The sequence below is a fragment of the Camelus dromedarius genome, chromosome 6 (assembly GCF_036321535.1).
Source record: "Camelus dromedarius isolate mCamDro1 chromosome 6, mCamDro1.pat, whole genome shotgun sequence".
Taxonomy (NCBI): domain Eukaryota; kingdom Metazoa; phylum Chordata; class Mammalia; order Artiodactyla; family Camelidae; genus Camelus; species Camelus dromedarius.
Window position 1 is genome coordinate 34,059,446 of NC_087441.1, and position 21,165 is coordinate 34,080,610.

At 37.9% G+C, this 21,165-nt stretch overlaps 1 protein-coding gene across 4 annotated transcripts in view; it reads right to left on the reverse strand.

Moving 5' to 3' along the window:
* Positions 1 to 21,165, reverse strand: part of NKAIN2 (sodium/potassium transporting ATPase interacting 2) — an 850,734-nt gene that overhangs the window by 632,585 nt on the left and 196,984 nt on the right. The window lies entirely within an intron of this gene.

Consider the following 21,165-nt stretch of genomic DNA (forward strand, 5'->3'; position numbering starts at 1 on the left):
ACACATCCATCTTTCTCAGTAATGGAGTGAGTATATTAAAATGTGGGAAAGTGAGACAGATACCCACCCTGCTACTGACCCTGCTTATTATGCCTGGAAGATGCAACCGAAGGTCTTCTCTTTAACTCCCCTGAAGGCAAGATTATATATTTTACTTCTTCTGTAGACACCTACCTCACCCAGGGCCCTGATCAGTTACCCTAGGTGAAATCTCCTTGTTATATGTTCCACTAGAAAACTACCACTGTGAATTTCTTCTTTGGCAAGACTCATTGTCCTTATACTTACTGCTTCAATGTATGAATGCTCCACAGAACTGTAATTCAGTGGGATCAAGGACAACACTCTTCAGTCTCCAATTAGCACACTGTTTGGCATATTATTTAATACATTCAGACTGAGGGGTGGACACAGGCTTTGATGGACAGATAAATGAAGTAGCTCCATTTATCAGCTGTGCCTCCAGGTGCTCTTCAGAATCCCAGTGTCTGGGAGGGATCTGGAAGAATCAGAGAGGAGGGGTCCCAGGGACTTCCTGAACCACCCTTGCATTTTAGGGCATATATTAGGGAACATTTCCATAAACTGTTTTTAGTTGAGAATCCATCAGGCCCTACTTACCATAATCACTTAGTATTCATTTTTTAACACCTGTTATATGCAAGAAACTACGCCATGCCATGTGTGAATGAGCATGTGATGCAAAACAGCTCTGTAAGAGTCCTTCCTTGTAATTTTAAATATTGGAATTTCTGCAATTATGAAAATAAAATATAGAGACTTGACTCAAAAACTGCCAAGGCCATGACACCTCCGAAGTCAATACTGACCATAATTAAGTGTGCTTTAAAAATTATGTGACCTAATAAATGGAACAATAAAAGTATGTTTTCAAGCAGATTCTACTTACTCTCTTCAAGGACATTTGATAAATTCATACTATAAGTCATGCTCAATTCATTAAGTGCTTCAGCCTTTAATGATCAATAGAGTCCAGAATAGAGACCTAACATGATTGAGAAATGCACTTAGGAAAATTACTGTAACAGGATTAAGTCTTTTGCTGTGTGTCTTCAAATCACATGGCTTTTCCTTTGTTTATTTTCCTATTGACAGCTGAACTTTCCAATAATTCTTCATATCAAGGATGAAAATAGCTTTCAATTAATTGATAAACATCACAGAGACTCAAAAATAACCCCAAGAATTTAGACCCCAAAGGCATTTTATTCTCTTGCACATTCTCAGAAGTAACCGTCAGTCTTGTGTAGATGCTGGCACATTTTCCCACTACTGGAAGGGAAGATTGATCAGTCAGAAAGAAATGTCCGCTGATACTGTCTTAACAGTAGTTGGCAGAGAAAATTCTTCCTGAAATATTTACAGCTCCCTCATTCTAGTTATAACAATTATATGGAAGCCTTTTAATCGTGTACTCACAAAGCAGGTGATATCCAGGCTGTCTTGCCTCACTGCTAATTTAGTACATTCATGGAACCATCTCAGCCACCTTCATAGCTTCTTCTACCATCTAGATGATTAACTTCAATGCTGTGACTCTATCCCAGGTCTCCTGGTCCTATATAATTCTATCAGAATAAATTTTCTCCAAACATAAATCTGACCAAATGTTTTCCCTATTCAAAATCCTACGTTGGCCCTCCACTGAATATTGGAAAGTCCAAACTCCATGCTACGTCATACAAAAGCCTCTGTCATCTGAGCTCAGGTGTCTTTGCGCTGTGCCCACTGTGCCTACGTTACATCCCAACTGCTTCAATTCCTATAAATCACAGGCTGCTGCCATCTCTCTGCTTTTCTCAGACACTTATCCCCCCTGGAGTGTCTCCTCCCACCCCATCCAGTAAGAGGCACTTTCACTTCTAGAGGGGGCCCATCCAGAGCACGTCAAGATAGAATCAGTATCTCAAATGGTCAATTTTTCTTTTGTATTTCGTTGTCAAGACACCAGATAACACAAGCGTTTTCACTCATCACATACCCTGCTCCAGGGCTCTCTTTTCCCCTTCAGTTTCGCTTTCCAGCACCTCAGAAGATACATACGGAGCCATACTATTTTCTCCCTTCCACCTTGTAACTTTTTCACATCCTTTCAATACCCCTTGGTGAATTTCACAGTGCCATAAAGTAAAAGGGCTTGAAGACAAAGCTGTCACGGAAGCTGGGCCCATTTGAATTTTAAAAATATAAGGAGCGATGAAAGGGTTGATCCATTTTTTGCCCAAAAACTCACGTCCTCAAACTGTAAGTCATTTTCTCTTTGTACAGTGTGTTGAATGATCATTCCAATATATTTTCCTGGGTTTAGAAATCTCATTTTGGCATAAATTGATTAGAAATGTCATAAAGATTTGTACTTTTCAGCTACAAGAGGACACGTAAGTCTAATCTGAATACTGCTCACATCTTTTCTGATTTTTTTTTGATGTTTTCCTAAGTTTTGGACATCTGTCTTTGTGTTCCTACTACCTAAATATATTCTATGTGTTCTTGACTTTATAATTTAATGAAAATGCATTACTTTTGTTGAGGAACTTATTAGTAGACATCTACATTTAACTGTATACATCTACTTAGTTGCTTCTTTTTTTTTTTCTGCAATGTAATAATGAACTAAGACCATGTAGTTTCAGACTGTCCCTTTTTTTCCTGTCTGTATCAATCAGCGCAAAGAATAGAGACAATTCAAGGAATTATTCATCTTAGCTATTTTCTTCAATGAAAATCTCTCCATTTTCTGGAATAACAGTAACTTCAAAAATGTACTTAATGTTAATTTTTAAAAACAACTCATTGTTTGTTAAATATTTCTCTTTGAAACATTTATAATCCAAGCAGTCATCAAACCTGCATAAATCCACAAAATGTCTTGAACATTGATGAGACATTAATGACCCCTGCAAGTCTCTAACTGTATGTGACTTTGTTTAGCTATCAAATATGCTATTTAAGTATGCTGTTTAGTATAATTAATGACTTACATGCCATGTGTAAAATGGTAATTTAAAAAGAAATAGATCATAAGCACAAATATTACTAAATATAATCCAGTCTTTCTTTGATGACTCACCAGGTCCGTTAGGATCACGCAGCACTTCTGAGACATCATTAGGAGCATCAGTTATCACTGAAGTGCATCCATATGGTGCAGATGATAGAGACACCAAGAGTCTATTTACCAAGATTTTTCAATATGTGAGAAAACATGCAATGCATAATGTTAGTCAGAACAAGCAGAATACCCATCGGGGTATTATGTTATATTCAAACATATAAAGTGTGTGAGTATGCACCCAGAACAAAATGATAGACAAATAGCCCAAATGGTGGTAACCTCTGGGCAATGGAAGTACAACCTATAAAAGAAATTCTCTTCAAGTCCACAGAAGAAGCAATTCAAGCATCAGGTATGTTTATGAAAATAAAAGAGACAAGAGTAAGAACTTAGTATAGATCACAAAAATAGTTTGATTCCTACAACTAGAGTATGGCTTAATATTCTTAATGTTAAGAGAAATATCTCCCTTCAGAAGCAGGAGGAAAGCATCTACAGACCACAGACAGATGGTGTGTGCAGAAGTGCTCTGATGGGTCGGGAGGGTCAGAAGGGGACGCTGGAAGCTATGGAGACAAGTGTGTCAGAAAGTCTGATATTCAGTCCTACAAATATATCAAGGATGCCCAAGACTAAAGCAATATAGCTGATAACTGAGAGTCATGAGCATATCACTGTGAACATACTCAAATACATCCAGCACAAAGTTAAGAACAGCTGGAATTAGTTGGTGTTTTATTCACAGACCTGGGATCCCGAGATCTGGAAGAGGTGTTCTGGGGGGTCTACCACAATGAGAAGTAACACCTCTTCCTAGGCAAGCCACTGCTTTGATTATTTCTATAGCAATAGTGTAAATATTGCTGGATGCCAAGAGACAGACTGATCAAAGGTCTCCACTCTCTCTTTATCCCTGTCAATAAATCCAGTCCCAAGAATTAGCTGGGTATGTTGCTCTCTGCTTAAGGAAGGAATTGGTCACTAACCAAAGTATCTTGGGCGCCAGAACTAACACCCTCCCTGAGTCTTTAAGAGTGGATGACAAATGAGTTGGCTGGATTTACAGCAGGGCCTCTTAAAATGCCTCCTGATAGCTGGGCCAGTAGCTCTGTTCTCCATGCAGCTTGCCTCAGTGTGATACTGTGGGACCCTGACGACGCTCTTGCCTCATTAAGATCACACAGCTTGCTCTTTGGTACATTATTAGAATAAATATTCCGCACCTTATTCTACTGTATATTTTGCTCTCCCCACATATTGTAGATACATGAAAAGCAAGCTTAGATTATCTTTCAACAAAGGGACAAGTACATGGAATTTGGAGATGAGATAGAAGCCAGCTGTTGTCAGTACAGCCTGTTTTTAGAAGAGGGCAGGGGATCTGACAGCTGCACATGGAGTGGTGCAGTCACAGCCCTGCTGGAAGGAAAGGATGTCACAAGACAAATGCAAAGAACTCTCAGCTCACAAACTGTACTTATCAGAAGGTCTTCCGTGACAGCAACCAGGTTACAAATGGTTAACAGGAAAGTATCTCATGAGGAAATAGAAAGAGTGCAGGTATTGGCCTTTTGCTCCAAACCTAAGATTGGTCCCAAGAGCTTTGTCTGACAAAGAAATGAGCTTTTTACAAAGCAGGGATGGTATTTTGAACAGCTTGGTATACCCTCTGTCATCACGACAGACACCACAGAACTACCTGACTCGACTCCCTGACAGCTTTTCGGCAAGCACTCAGAGACCAGGCGGGGGAGCCCACTCATCGCAAGGAGACGCCTGAGCTCAAAGCTGGCCTTCCCACACTTGAGGAGCTGAATCTCTTCTCCCAGCATCACACCTGTGGGCCAGTGGACTCCGACGTGTGGCATCCGTCAGAATCTCCCGGACGACTGATTCAGTCTCAGCTTGCTGGGGACCATCCCCTGAATTCCATTCCACAGGTCTGGGATGCTCCATTTTTACCAAGATCTCAGGTGAGTCTCATGCTGCTGGGCCAGGGGTCACATCATGAGAAGCACTGCTCTAGACAGGATTTGAAACGTATTTCCTGGTTCTGTGACTACTTGACCCACATATTACCTTTACCTCCATTTCTTCCTCCCTCCTTCTCTCTTCGTCCATTTTTTTTTTTAAACTGGGAAGCTGTGTCCATGGCACAAAGTTAAATAAAAGACACTTTTCTATTTTTAGTGCAGTGAAAATATTCTGTGATATCATAATAATGTACATGTCCTACATTTGCCCAAACCCATGGAATGTATATCACCAAGAGTGAATCCTAAGGTAAATATGGACTTGAGATGATGATGGCATGTCAATCCGCCGTAACCTCTCTGATGAGGGATGCTGGTAACCACGGGAGCTGCATGTGGGGAGAGAGGCGGCGCTGTGGGGAATCTCTGCACTCTCCTCTCAATTTTGCTCTAAACCGAAAACTGCTCTAAAAAAAAGTATTTGAAGAAAAACAATAACAAAAGTGCCTTCCTTATATTTAAAGAGCACTTTTTCTCTACCACACACTTAGGGAAAAGCTAAGCAAACAAACATGTAAGATCAACTCTTTATCATTTAATTCAAATTCTTCTCTGACATCTACCACCATAAGAAACATTAAAAAGCCTTATGCAGAATCAAGAAGGGTCAAGTGATCAAGAGAATTTGGGAAACTCTGGGTTAAGCAAACTTAAAGTTTCTTTGTTGAAGACCTTTTCAGTGTTAAATGAGCTAATGGGTATTGAGATTCTCCAGGAAGCAGTAACAGCTTTGATCATTTACAGAACTTGTTTCATTATGGAATACTTTTTGGGTGGAACTCTAGTGTTCTAGGAATACAATTTGAGAAATAGTATCATTTTCCCCCCAAGGACTCAGATAAATGATTGACTTAAACTAGGTAGGATCATTTTTCTTTTAAATCAGTTCAAAAAGAAAGGTATTATTTGTATATTAGGATACTGTATGTGTGTGTAAAAAGACTGATGAGTTTGTAAGATAAGAACTTCACTCTAATAGATTTAAGCCCACAACTGAAATCAGGTTTTACTAGACCTATCATTGAATCCAAATTCCTAAAAACCTGCAGGAAAAAAATGTGAAATACCTTTCTTTTCCTTCTTTGGAACTGGATAGTTACTATTAGAATACCTGCTAATTAATGTATTCTGTACTTGTTGGCTAAAATGGAGACTCACAAAACACTTATAAGTTTCAATTTCCAGACAGACCTTAAATTCTTAAACCATATTTGTGGCTTTCTTAATTATTTCAATTTAAACTTACATGAGTCTATAATACTATATCAAAAGATCATTAAGCTATTAAGCTAAACATTAGATATTTACTAAAAGGGCAGAGATTGATAAAGATTACTATTAGAAACCTTTTAAAACCATAATGTATCAATTTCAAATTACAGAACATGGTTTAAATGTCATTTATACATTGGAACAAACTGAAAACACATAATCACCATCTCCATGAATCACCACTTAGCCTCATTTCTAATCCTCCACTGCAGACGAAGGTTACTAGGCTGTGGTCCCTGCTTGCTATTTGATAAGCATTAAGTGCTTAATTTCAAGGATTTCACTGATCTCTTAAACAAGGGCAGACACAAATTGTTTTCTAAACAAGAGAGTGAAAACTGTGTTTTTATAACCACATCTATAAAGATTTCCTCTCCCTTTAAATGTGTTTAACACAAACTAGAAGTGTAAAATCAAGAAGTTCTTACCTCTCTATGTCACTACATAAATTCTGTAAAACCTTCCCATTTTTCCATAGCAAGAAGACATGCATTCTTTCATTCATTCACTCATCCGTTCAAACAGTATTTATTCAGTTCTAATGATATGAAAGGATGATGAACAATGTTCTTAAAACATGAAAAAGAAACATACTAGAATATATAGTATACACAATATGTAACATACATTATATTGCATATTACAGGATATATGTGTGTGTATGTGTGTCTGTATACACACATACTTGTAGGATGGCTTTGACTTAAAGAAATAACTGTATACGAAGCTGAACTTCATTAATGGAGAGACAGCTTTTTGATGAGCCTATAAAATTAACTCAACTGGATAATTCCAGGCACGAAGGTAAAGCTGCTACTCTTCCAAAGAATCAGACAACCCTGTTTAGGCTGCTTGAAGGAGTCGAGGTGGGGTGAAAAGCAGAAGGCTGACTTCTTTTCTTTACAGTGATTATGTAAAATCAACTTCAGCTGTACTGATTAAAAGGAAGTTTCCTTCTGAGTTCATGTCTCCACTGCAGGTAAGAAAACTACACTCTTAACATCTTTCAGTGGTTACTGGAGGATGTTGCAGAAACTACAGTAAGTGATCAGCACCCTGGAGAAAGGTCAGTACTCTGCCATAGCAACTGACCTGCAAAGTAGGAGGTCAAAAAGTACCATTTAAATTCTGTCTAGGCGAATGACCTTGTTTAAGGCACAGGGAACGAGGGAAGAGCAGAGCGCTGGGAGAGCCCTTCAGGAGCCCCGAGACCCAGCAGTGGGTGTTACAGCAGATGTGTGTCTCACACAGCAGTGAGGAGGATGGGTCCAGTACTCAAAGAGAACTTCCGGTCTTCGGGGCTGGTCGCTCACAGCTCCCGCCCACACTCAAAGAAGTATCTTATCCAAGGAGCAACAGTTAACAAGGTGGAAACTACTTCAAAAGATAGTCGCTGATGGCCCTGAAGTAAACTGGACATTTTCTGAGATGGGAGAGCGATGAGGGTGTTCTATGGAAACCATTTCTGAGGTTTTAATATTTGGGGAATTTTACTGCCTTCTCTTGCAGAAGCTTTAGAGTTTTACTATGGTTGAAAATGACTACTTTTGCTTTGGTCCTAAAACTAATTTTGTCATAAATGCTGTCTATTCAAAATACCTGGACATCTATCTTGTAAAAGCCTACAATATAATAATGAGGAAACGCAACCCGGCTGGTTAATGCTATTATAAAGTGGGTAAAAAAAATCAGGATCTGAATGTTTTACAAGGAGCCCTAGAGACAGTAACGTCTTCCTTTGTGTGCAAGATACTAAGACTGAAAGACATGAAGTAATTTGCTGAAGGTCTCAGATGGCAGATAAAGGACAGAGAGCAGGGTCTTGCTTGCCAATCCAAGTCTCTTTCTATCATCCAATGGCCACCTAGCAGAGTTTTGTGTCTAGAATGCTTGTCTAGATGTCAGAGAACTTGTTGCATTTCCGGCCTTTTGCAGTCAACTATTGGCTGTCCTGTTTCCCATTCACCAGGGAAGTCAGTGTTTAATGATATGTACGACCCACAGTTGTACAACTCCCCAAATGCATTGTCTTTAAGGGAAGAACACCTCGTTCCCTTCTATCTTCAGTGTCTGACATAGTGTCCAGTACATCCTAAATACTCAACATAGATTTGTCTGAGAGCTGAGCATTCAAGGGATACAAGCTGAGATCAAGGGATCTGCCAGAAGTCTTCTTCAAACTCCATAATATTTAAAAGCCATAAATCTAAAGCCATATGATCTCACTTACCATCTGGTTGTTTGGTCTGACAGGTGTTTAAGCATGTTCTGTTTTAAGAAGTATTATTTTAAATATTCTCAAAATGGATCTTGACTGCCAAAAGGCTACAGGATACCTTGTACATTATAAGTTTATAAGCAAAGTTGGATTTTTTTTAACCTCTTTAAAAGACCTTTGATATCTGTAGAAAATATAAATTTTAGATTAGTTGCTGTTATTTAGGGTAGAATGCAGACGGTGGACAGCTGGAAAGGTTTCTAAATTACCACTGATTCAAATAAATCTCCTGCAGTGATCTCCCTAATATTTTAGTAGAGATAGGTAAAAAACATTTTTCTATTAGAAATGTTTAATTCTTCATCAAAATAAGGGATTTATTACACGTGCTAAATATATCAAAGCACGTTATTCTATTTGGAATTAATTTCATTTGAGTTTCCCATTCATCCAAGTGGAATGAGAAATTCCTCTCAAAAAGAAAATTCTAATTTACATGGATATGATTATAAATTTTTCAAAATATAGTTTTTCTAGCTTTCACTTGGACACTTGGTATTTCAGGTCATTTAAAAATTTATTCTGACCCTGAATAGTTTTTTTAAAAGCATAAATATTTAGAAAGTAAAGTATACAATTTATTCCTGTTAACTAGCTCTATGCCGCACACAAGAGTTCTGTGGCCTAAAACTGCCCATTTCAGCTGTCTGTGGGCTTTGAGGTCTCAGAATTAGTACAAGGCCTACAGCTGCACCACGAAATTTACAGGGGTGGACAGGCAGTAAACATGAAACCGAGCAGGACCCTCCTGGGTACAAAAGCCCCTCCGTGTCCCATTTCTTGTTTGTAGGGGTAAAAAAAGGCTTTAGTCTCCGAGGCCTTCCCCAAGTTCCAAAGAGCAGGTTCAAGCAGTTAACAGGACATTTGGGTTAGAACTCCCGGCTCCTTATGAAGGGGTATAGCTAACAATCCGACGCATATCTGAATTTTCCTACAGAAACTAGGACCCCCACCGACGTGGAGGATGGTGACTACCTGCTGACCACAAGCACGCAGACCCCAGCCTGGCTGGAACCAGAAGGCTGATGACTGAGATTCCTGGAACACTACCCTGCTACCTCACCCCCAACCAATCAGAAGAAAGTCATGTGCCCTGCAATCCTCACTCCAGTTTTGCCTTTAAAAACTCTTCCCTGAAAACCAACAGGGGGGTTGGGCCTTTTGAGCATAAGCCGCCCATTCTCCTTGCTCAGCCCGGCAACAAACCTTTCTCTGCTCCAAACACCAACATTTCAGTCTGTTTGGCCCTGCTGTGTGTCAGACACACAAACTTGCATTTGACCACAACTATCCTCTTCAGAGATGTGTTTGTGGATTTTCTCCCCCTGACATGGTTGATGTGAATATTGAAACCAATTTCCATTTCCCAAGTTATGTCAAGAGCAGAATGAGGAATTATAAAGTGAGCTGAGCTTCTATTTTCTGACTTACGCAGTGCGGTTTTAGAGCCCTGAGCAGCCAGCGGCTGGGCCAGCCACCGGTGTGGTCCTGGGCGTACGTCCTAGAGCTGTAGGAACCACATGTTGAGTCAGGAGAGGTATCACTATCTCTGCCATTCTCGTAAGGTTCTCTGAACATGCTTCTTTCTCCTCTGGCTTCCAACACTGGCCAGCAAACAACCTGGTAAAAAGTGGCTCACTGTGCTACTGAGCACATTAGTAAGGGCACAAGGATATACTAGGGGATAAGTGAAGGGCCCTTCTGTTTCATTCAACGCACACGCTGGCTCACTCTCATTCATTAAGCCACAACTGAGTCCAAGCTTTCCTCTCTAGCAGTGAGCTCAACGTCATCAAAGCAGCCTCTCCCCCTCCCCATCCCGGCAACATTACCAAAATGTGGGATTTCCAAATATCATTCACATGGTGAAAACAAAGACTGTTTGCTTTCCTCCAGTTTGTTTAGAACTGAGAAGTAGCAAGAATATATATTTTTTAGGTTTGTCCAAGTCAGGAAGGGTATGGACACCTTATTACTGCAAATGATTTAACCAACTAAAAAAGAGCCAATTTGCAGAAAACAAATTAGTCTTTGGGAAATCAGATCAATGGGTACTTACTGATTAGACAAAAAATTAACTTAGTTTTATTTAATAAACATATACTTATATACATACACAGACTTATTCTTCATATATTATACTTCAATGATTTCATCTTCATCCCAATTTGAGAGATTGTGAAAGTGATGAACATATTCATAAATTGTTTTCTTTCCCTTTTTATTCAGTCATTGCAGAGATCTGAGCCAACATTTCTTCTTTATTAATAGCAACAAAAATGTTATTTTATATTGTCCAGTGTAAATATTTTATAGCAAAACAGTAGTAAAATGAACTCAAGTCACAAATATAGGGATTTTCAACTTCTGAACTGTAATAAAACTTTACTTCATTTTAGCTGGTATGAGATTAATCTATTTAAAACAGTTTGTATTTCAAAGCTGGAAACCGGTGCTAAATGTTGAATGATAACAAACCCAAAAAAAAGTCAATAGAATAAAATTAACAAAATATAAGTACTTGCATTTAGTCTGAGCAAACTCAATTTGGCCTCAAGTTTTCAGGATTTCTGTTTATCCAACACAATTTTAAAAGACAGAAGTCTCCTTTCTTGTTTCAGTTTCTATGCCCATAAGGCAGCAATGTTCTAACAATAGTATGAGAATGATATGAAGATAATTATCATTAAAAGCATAAGCCATTCTTAGTTGATAACACTGACAGGAGGGGTGGTTACACTTATGAATCAAAGGCCAATGAAGGCACAATAGATAATGAAATAACAATAAAGCAGAGGATGCTCCTACAACAATAGCTCAGTCAAAAACATATTCACTTGACTTCCTAAAATGTGGCCTGTTAATGCATAATTACAAATTCACCTCTTAATTTGTGAGCTATCCAAATGAGTAAAAGTACACAAAACAGCAAACTGGAAGTGGAATCCAGCAGTAGCGGTACAAAATGGAGTGTAAGACCTTGAACGCTGGAATCAGGCTCTGGTCCTCCCTGCCATTCACTGACTCCGTGACCTTGGACAAACATCATCATCAGCATCATAGTTTCTATGAAAACTACTTGCATTATATCATTTACTTTTCATTTCATTAAAATAGGTACCACTTTCATCCCCTTTTTAGAGATGAGAACATGGAGATTTATACTGTTAAGTAACTTGTTCCTGGTACACGGCTTTCATGATTTGTACCCAGGAAGCTTAGCCCTGATAGAGCCACATGATTAATGACAAATGTCAATAGGTGTCTCAGAGTCTTTATCTGAAAACAGCTAGATCACAGATGTCCAGGGAGTGGTCAATGATGCCATCAAGCAAGGGCTTAGCACAGAATTTGATACTTAGCAAATATTTAGCAAAAGTATGCTAATATAATAATAAAAATAGTAATAATAAATGGTGATAAATCAGAAAACAACAAAAGCAACAACAAAAATCAAAATGTCTACAAAATACTGATTATGTCTAACAGTAAGTGCTGGAGAGGGTGTGGAGAAAAGGGAATCCTCCTACACTGTTGGTGGCAATGTAGTTTGGTGCAGCCATTATGGCAAATAGTATGGAGATTCCTCAAAAAACTAAAAATAGACTTACCATATAATCCAGCAATCCCACTCCTGGGCATATATACAGAGGGAACTCTAATTTGAAAAGATACATGCACCCCAATGTTCATAGCAGCACTATTTACAATAGCCAAGACATAGAAACAACCTAAATGTCCATCAACAGACAAATAGATAAAGAAGCCATGGTATATTTATACAATGGAATACTACTTAGCCATAAAAAAGAATAAAATAATGCCATTTGCAGCAACATGTATGAATCTGGGAATCTTCATTCTAAGTGAAGTAAGCCAGAAAGAGAAAGACAAATACCATATGATATCACTCATAAATCTAAAAAAATTCTAAAAAAAAAAGAAAAGAAAAAAAAGAAGACACAAATGAACTTATCTACAAAACAGAAACAGACTCACAGACATAGAAAACAAACTTATGGTTACCAGTGGGGGTAAGAAGGTGGGAAAGGATAGGTTGAGATTTGGAGATCTGCGGATACTAACTACTATACACAAATACATAAAGAACAAGTTCATGCTGTACAGCACAGGGAACTATATCCAATATTTTGTAGTAACCTATAATGAAAAAGGACACAAAAAGGAATATATGTATGTATATGTATGACTGAAACATTATGCTGTACACCAGAAATTGTCACAACACTGTAAACTGACTATACTTTAATAAAACAAACAAGCCAAACAACAACAACAAAAAGAATGATGAAACATGATTAAGTGAGGTTCACTTAAAAAATGATTCCCCATTAGGAAATACAGTTAATAAATGACATGTATTAATAGGTTAGCCCCCAGCTAGGTCCTGAAAAAAAGGAACATACAAACTTCTTATGTAGGAACAAATGGATTCTTGAGCCAGGACATACACACATAAGTTGCTACATGCATATGTGTTGGAGGAGATGGTAAGGCTGGAGACGTATATATGTGTATCTCAACCAAAGCTAGAGTTCATATTCTATGAATATTAGGAAGCATTCTTATTATAGTAAGGATGTCCACTAATATTACAGTTGTCTGGGAAATACTGGCCACTGCAACCAGGCAATAGAAAGAAACAAAGATAAAAATAATAAAGACAAACAGCCTTATTTTTTTTTTTTTGGTAGAAACTGAGTGTAGGTAAATATCCTAAGAGAAAAAAGTTAAAAACCTATTTTTAGAAAAATGTAATTTCAGCCAAGAGAGGGTTTTACAATTAACATATAAAAAGTAATCACTCATTTACTTATTTATTCAATCACTATCCTATTGGGCATGTAATTGTAGAGAAGAGGAAATTCTTCTCTTTAGTTTAGAAAAGTGATTGCTTTTTATATGTTATGATTAAGTATAGGCAAAACCAAACAATATTTGTCAATGAATGACCAATATTATAAATGTATGTAAATATGTATACATACACACATACACATTTGAGTGTATAATACATTTCCAGTATTCAAAGAGAAACTGTTGGGTTTTTTTTTTTTTTTTGTAATTTCAAAAACACTTGAAATAGCCTTGATATTTGAAATAGAAGACTGTTGAATGCTACTTGCCCTATCTAATATTAAGTAATATTATAAAGTCATAATAATTAAAACAGTATGATCTTATGTTGCAAATAGAACCAACATACTGGCCTATCTACAGAGTTATCTCTAGGTGTTGCTATTTCAAATTATAATTCTTTATTTCACTGGTAATATCTAGCAAGGTTTTTTGTATTTTTAAAATAAGCCTGCATTAATAAATACTTTAAAACTCTGACAGATGTTTAAACGCTCATGAAAGAATGTCCTTTTTGTATGAGAGTAAAAATACTCCTATTATTCATGACCATGAAAACTTATCTGCAAAGGAGACCGATTTAAATTTGTCAGAGTTGTCAGAGATCCTCTAAGGGAGGGAAGACAGTGCTGATTAAACACCCTTGATTCTAAGTGCAATAACTTATAAAATATTGAACTCTGTTAATTTGCTTTTGATGAAACTAGAAAGTATCAATACGTACACAGTCCTAAATAAAGGTACCGAGATCTTATGTACCTACCTATTAAAATGAAACTTCTTGGGGGCATTTTATTAAAGTTATATATCAAGAGAAATTACCTTTGAATCTATCCTTATCTGAGCCAGTTACAGTACAGGAACTACACACTAAATTCATAGGCAGTGGCACGTGCTTACGCGCACGCGCGCATGTGTTGGAAGAGCACAGAGAGTGAGGGGTGGCAGGAAAGTAGAAAATTCATCATCAATATGTTCTGCTAAAAATCAGGACTCTGCATCCACCAGTGATTTCTTGTATTTTACCTCAAAACTTACAGTATAATATATAAAGTTATTAAATATGCCAATACCTCGATACAGTCATTCCTGAGTCTCATATTTCCTTTTCAAAGTATGCAGTTTGAGTCCTGGTCAGTTCCGGGGGAAGCTAGATTCTATAATGACCAGCCAAGTCAAAGTGAAACTTTGCCATCAGCTGAATCGTGGGCTATTTCTCTATAATACCCACCATATTTCAGCCTCACCTAAATTAATGTGAAGTCTGTAGTCAACTCCTGCCGATTTCAAGATCGTAAAATGAAGAAATCTCTGAAACCCATTTTCACTGTCCTCAACTCAAGCAAGCACATGATTCTTCTTCCTTCAGGGGACACACTCATCAAAGACTCAGGCCTCACCAGACAACCTGAGGAAATCATGTGACCCTGACTTTTACAAGACAGGTCTGCTTTAAAGTACACCCATATGATCCTGTGTCCCTTCTAACTTCTACCCCATAGTGGACCTTTCATATACTGCCAGGTGCTTCCCTCTCTTAGGCCACCATGCTCTTTTTAGACCTTTAAAGTTGTCTTTTGCTCCCATCACTCTACAGAAATGTACCCATTTTATCATAACCCCAGAAAATTACAGAATTCCAAAACCCAGTTGGTTCTTCTAGTCTTTGGATAAATGTTACTACAGTGTGACATCCAAGGATCAACAAAACCTTTATGTAAAATCACCCAAGTTTCAAATGTGCCTCAAGATGTTTTCATGTGTATGGGAGATGATACTGGTTTAATCTGATTTCACTTCATGATTAAAATGTAGTAGAATTCTTTTTAGGAGACAACTTCAAAGAAATCCCAAATTACACAAGTTTTCAGGAGCCAGTAATTATGAGGACTCAGAAAAAAAAAATGACATCTATGAAACATTATGTAAGCAAAATTCACTGATGCTAATTTACAACATTCAAGAAGAGAAAGACTATTGACATGAATTGCCACTGGAATGATTAACCTCCAAATTTCTCCATCCAAAAAAAAAAAAAAAAAAAAAAGCCTTTTCCTTTAGGTAGTAAATGCAATACAGCAGAAAGTTTCCAAATTTCCAGAGATTTGTGAATCTGCTTGTGCCATCACATATCTCTCCCTGCTGATAATTTCTGTGTGGCTCTCTCCCATCGTATCAAGGGCTGAAGCTGCTCTTTTGCCTTTTGGAAGTGGACACTCCCTCGCTTGTCACTAGTGTGGGCGTCCCTCTTCCTGTATGGCAGCAGGGGGGTTAACCAGCCCAGGTAGATAGGCCCACGGCAGGGAACCGAGCGCATCCTAGTTTGAAAGGACCAGACACAGGCTTGTCAGTTCTAACCTGACTAGCGATCTCTCAGGAATACTGAGCTGCAAGATAAGAACGGAGCTTTGATAATCCAAATGCACTTTGATAGAACATCAACTGAATTTAGCACCGAAGAGCAACATTTTTAAGGTTCTAAATTTTAGCTGGAGGCAGAGGGAACACCAGAAGGAAAATAAATGAAAGCTGCTCACCACTTCAAAAGCTAATCTTTGTAATGCTTTCATTAGCAGTTTAAAAAAACCACATACACACTTTTGAAGTAGAAAAGAAATGATTCTGACGCCTGATTGCTGTGGGGTGTAGTTTAACTACCCAGGCTTTCAAAAAACAGGCAAGGTCAGGAGTTTCTTTTACTGCTGTTGAGCTTGTAAAATATTTTGTTTGTAAAGGCACCAAAATAGATATATAAGACAGAGATTAGCTAATGAACTGCTCATTCAGTTCCCGCAATAAAAGATAAGTATCTGTTATATTCAGAGGGAAAAAGGTTCTTCTTTCTAAAGAAACTGTCCCCTTAGGCAGGATGTAAAGGCACTGTTTTCATTTTTAAACAAACACAGTATAAAAATATTTGGCCTAGACTGTAGAGAAGTTGCAGTGGGACTGGTAACCAGGAGACTTACAACCCATCTCCCTAAAACTTCAGCAAGGGGGAGAGGGCGGAAAACAAGTGAAATTATTGTGAGCTGAGTCCAATGGGAGAATACGTGTGTTTCAAACCAAAATACCTAACTCAAAGGCCATACCAGTTTGTAAACAGGAAAACAGGTAAAGTCAAGATCATGGTGCCAACACATATACTCTAAGAGATTTCCTACCCAAAGATCTGGCCTTGAGAAAAGTCCTGCCTGCCAGATACAATGTGGGTTTTGTGGCTATCAGATCAATGATATTATGGATAGAACATGTGGGCTGAGGTATAATAGAGAATTCCTAATTACACAGTCTTCACATAATATCAATCTTGAGGAAGAGACAATAGCCATTATTTATTCTCTCAATACCAAGTAATTCTAGGCCTGTTTTTACATTATCACCATGACCCGCTTTTCAAAACACGTTTCCAGCACCCTTGTTGCTTTCCCTCCAATACCGCCGTTAATACTCCCGGTTGACAAATTGCTCTTGGGCTCTTGGTCTGTCCTCTCTGCTATGACAAGGGAAGCCCACACATTATTTCCATCTCACAAGCAATACTAAAATACAGTGAATTTCCAGTCTTGATAAATACCGTTATCAAAGCTACAGTCTTGAATTTCTTCTGCACAATGTTAAATAAAATGCGTCACTCTTTCCTTAAGAGGATGTCATGGTTCAAATGGTGGTGAAGGGATATGGGGCATTTGGGGCAGAAACAGAATGAATCAACCACATAGTTGAGGATGATAATGATGATAACTAGCTAGCAGCTTTTAAGCACTTTTGTGTATCATCCCTATTATTTAGACCAAATCAGAGAGAAAGCAAAGGGACACAGGGACGAAGCGACTTGCATGGAATTACACAGGAAGTGGGGTAGCTAGGAAAAAACAGTGCGTATCTGAAGAAATAAGGCACAGGGAAACTGGAGGAGAGTGTCTGGGGGTGACTCTGAGGAGAGCTGATGCAGGGGCCTGAACACCAGGTAGAGGGTAAAGATCACAGTTTTACTCTACAAGTATCAAAGAGATATTAAAGGTTTGCTTGAGCAAGCTGAGGGAAAAGGTATTCCTCAAGATACATTTGCTATATCCACCAAACATACTATCACGTAATGTCAAGGCTTTCTCAGCTCATGTGCAAATGCCCTTAGATCCGTAATTTAAACATGTTAACTTTATGGTCAGATTTTTTATTTGGTTTTGGAAAGATCACATCCTAATGTGTGAAGAGTCATTTTATAGTGTTCTTCCAGCCTCAGATTTTATTAGAGTCTCTTGCAAGAGGGGCCTAATTTCTTTTTCCTGTATTTTTGTCAATTTGAATCATTATAAACATTTGTACTTATAAATAAAGCTATTTATTTGTACTTATAAATAAAGCTATTTATAACATGTTCATTTTCATGTATCTGCAGGTACTATTGGGGTCCCATCATGCTAGCATAAAGTCAGCTTTTCTCAGAGAACAAACATTGGATAGAGACCCTCCCAGGCCTCTTTCTAAGCAGCAGTGATTAAAAAAGAGATCATGAGAATATGAATGTGGCTGACTTTAACACAAACCCTCAAACGACTACGAGGAAACTCAGTTACCATATGATAATAGGTGAGTTATACCAATATCAACAATGATTAAATAGCACATGCTGTTAATCGTCAAAACACAAATTTCAACCTTTACTTGTGAAAAAAAAATTCACTTTGGATTGTAAGCATAATACTTTATACCTAGAGAAATATTTTTATTATTACTATAACAACAGAGAGGTATATGTAATTAAACCTGAACATATGTTCCTTTCCATTAATGTTACTTTTAGAAATTCCACAACAGCTATTAGACAATCAAAAGTAGCCATGCTAAAACGATTTTGCAAGTAGACTATACATTCAGTTGCATTATTCCTGTTTCCCTGACAACCTGCCAGCATTCATGACCCAACCAAATTCCCAACAGTGTTACAGAATAGGCTTTTAATAATGCAAAGGCCTTTCTTCCCTTTGACGGGATGATGTTCTCTTAGTGAGAATGGAATCAGCCATTAACAATCTGTTCATCAGTTTTCCTTTCAATGTCCCAAATGTGATTTAACCTTTGTTAACCAATTCTCAGATTATCTTACACTGGATGCTAATTAAGAAATACATTTATAACGTGATACAATGGATGTCCTAGGGCTCCAAATAGGCAGCTGCTTAAAATACAATGGCTGGCTTTCTTCCACCTGCTTATATATCACTAATTTATTTTAAATATCTTTTAAGTGTTATAACTAACATGAGAAGGGCAAAATAATCTTTACTGAGATATGTTCCAACAGGTATTTCAAAACTTAACTGGTTTTTTATATCATCATCCAAGTTATTTTAAAGCATTAATGCAACACATTTTCCTCTACATAATAGAACACTCATCTCAACCTTTTCCACGTCCCTAATACTAGACAATACGCTACTCCTGCATGCTTGTAAATGACTAATGCCTCAAGTGATTTCCATTTCTTTTTAAACTTTTTCTATTGTGAATAGCTTGCCTCCCCATTCTCTATATTTTTGATAAAAAAGAGAAACACGCTTGCTTTCCTTTGGTTCAACATTTTATATTAAAGACCGTCTGTCATGCCAGCAACAGGCAAAGTGGTTCAGTTTACTAAAACACGTAGGCTGGGTGTTGTTAATCAATGACATTGAATTGATTTTTTTTTTTTTCCTGGAGAACTAACACAAAGTATTATATACAAAAATAGGGCACTAGGCAAACAGTCATTACGTGAAAGGAAATACTGTTATGCTCTCAGTGTATAACCTTCATCGGTTTGTAGCTGTGACAATACAGTGAAGGAACAACTAAACTGTCATATGTTTCAGAAAAAAAAAAAAATCCTGCCTTTGAATTTCCTATTTTTTTAATTTTATTATTTTTCAATTGGGAAAATCAAATGATGTAAAAAGTTTTATTCCACTATTACATCAACATGGTGACCCTAAACATTTTTATATTGCTTTGTGGTCCCTGCTTTTAAATTTAAGAAATAGTGCCTTTCCCCCAGGCTTTTACTGAAGGTTCCAATATGAATGAGTTATCTATCTACCTGTTCATCTACTTTTATCAAATAGTAAACATGACAACGGGAAACTGAAAGGTATATAGAAAGATATTACTTCCAGAAGATAAAGTTTTAGAAGTCCACAGACAGATAATCATCAATTTCTTCCTAAAGACCTTTAAAAATGGGGGATCAACACTATATGTAGACACAGATTAGTGAAGATGATAGTGGAGTGATTACTTCCTGGCTATCTCCTGTTGTACTGAAACATAGGTACCAGATAGTCACACTGGTCAGCTAGAGTCCTAAATACCTGGCATTATATTTGTGCTTGATCAGTCTTTGTTACTTTCTTTAAATCTACCCACAGCTACCTCCATCCCACCCTCCATCCCCACCATGACCCTTACATATGGTTCAGCTGCCTCTTTTTTTTTCCCTTTTTGCTTTCTTCCAGAAAATAATTTCCAAAGTGCTGCTTCTTTTCATCCTGGCCCTCTGTCAGCTCTGTCACCACACACTAGAGAACCTGGTTGGTTTGTCTTGCAGAATAAGAGTCTCCACACTAGAAACAGTGCAAGAATCATTGCATAGTTACCAATCAAGAGAAGGGAGCAGGCGGCTCTTCTCCATTTTGGGTACTAGTAGTGTTGACCCCCAGTTTAGTGGAGTTGAACAAAGATTTACCGAGTACTTAGCTCATTCTAGGCACTAAGCTGGCTCTACGGGTACAGAACTACATAAGGATATGTTCGAGAACACCAGAAGCATCCTGCATAATGTTTAGTGGAGCTGTCTGCCCCAAAGCTAGTTCTGACAGGTCAGAGCTACACCGTAGGTGGTGTCTCGTCTTAAGTGAGACCAGTTCCTAAAGAAAGCACATTTGGTGCATAGAGACAAAAATATCCTTGTAAATTCCTTAAGTCACCCATGGAATCCAGTACACAACACCCTGTACACTGTCACCGTCTTAAGGATTTTGCACTCAACATTGTGAGAACCGCCGAGTAGGGCTCAAGGAAGCAACGAAAACAGGTTTTGTGGAAATGACCGAGTGGTCAGCAGTTTATTATTAATTTACTAAGTGAATGGGAAGATGGAAGATTTTAAAGAATCCCGACTAGCCTGCATGTTCGCTTGATTCTATTTTAATACTAAAAAAACTCACTTCTTTAAAGAAAAACCTTGATTTTCTTTTTGTGAGATTTAAAATATGACAATATGTTGACAAGGATCTAAGTTAAGGAAGGCCTGGCACACAGCACGTACCAACAAATGTTTGCTGGGTTTGATCTAAATCTTTACTAGATCTACAACTTTGAAAGATGCAAAGAACTGGCCACATACTTCTTTGTCTTTCCACACTGATGTCACTTACTGTGGCCCCACCTAATAGCCACCACTCCCTCAGGCTCTTGGATGCTACAGGTCAGGTCTTATTTCACTCCACATTGGGAGTTAGATTCTGAAACTGGAGCCTTTAAGTTAAATGTATGATGCAACCCACTGGGAGCAAAAAAAGAAAAAGTGCCATGGAGGTTTAGAGAAGAGCATTTTAGGCTAGGCTGAGGCCTCAGTGAAGGTTTTATAG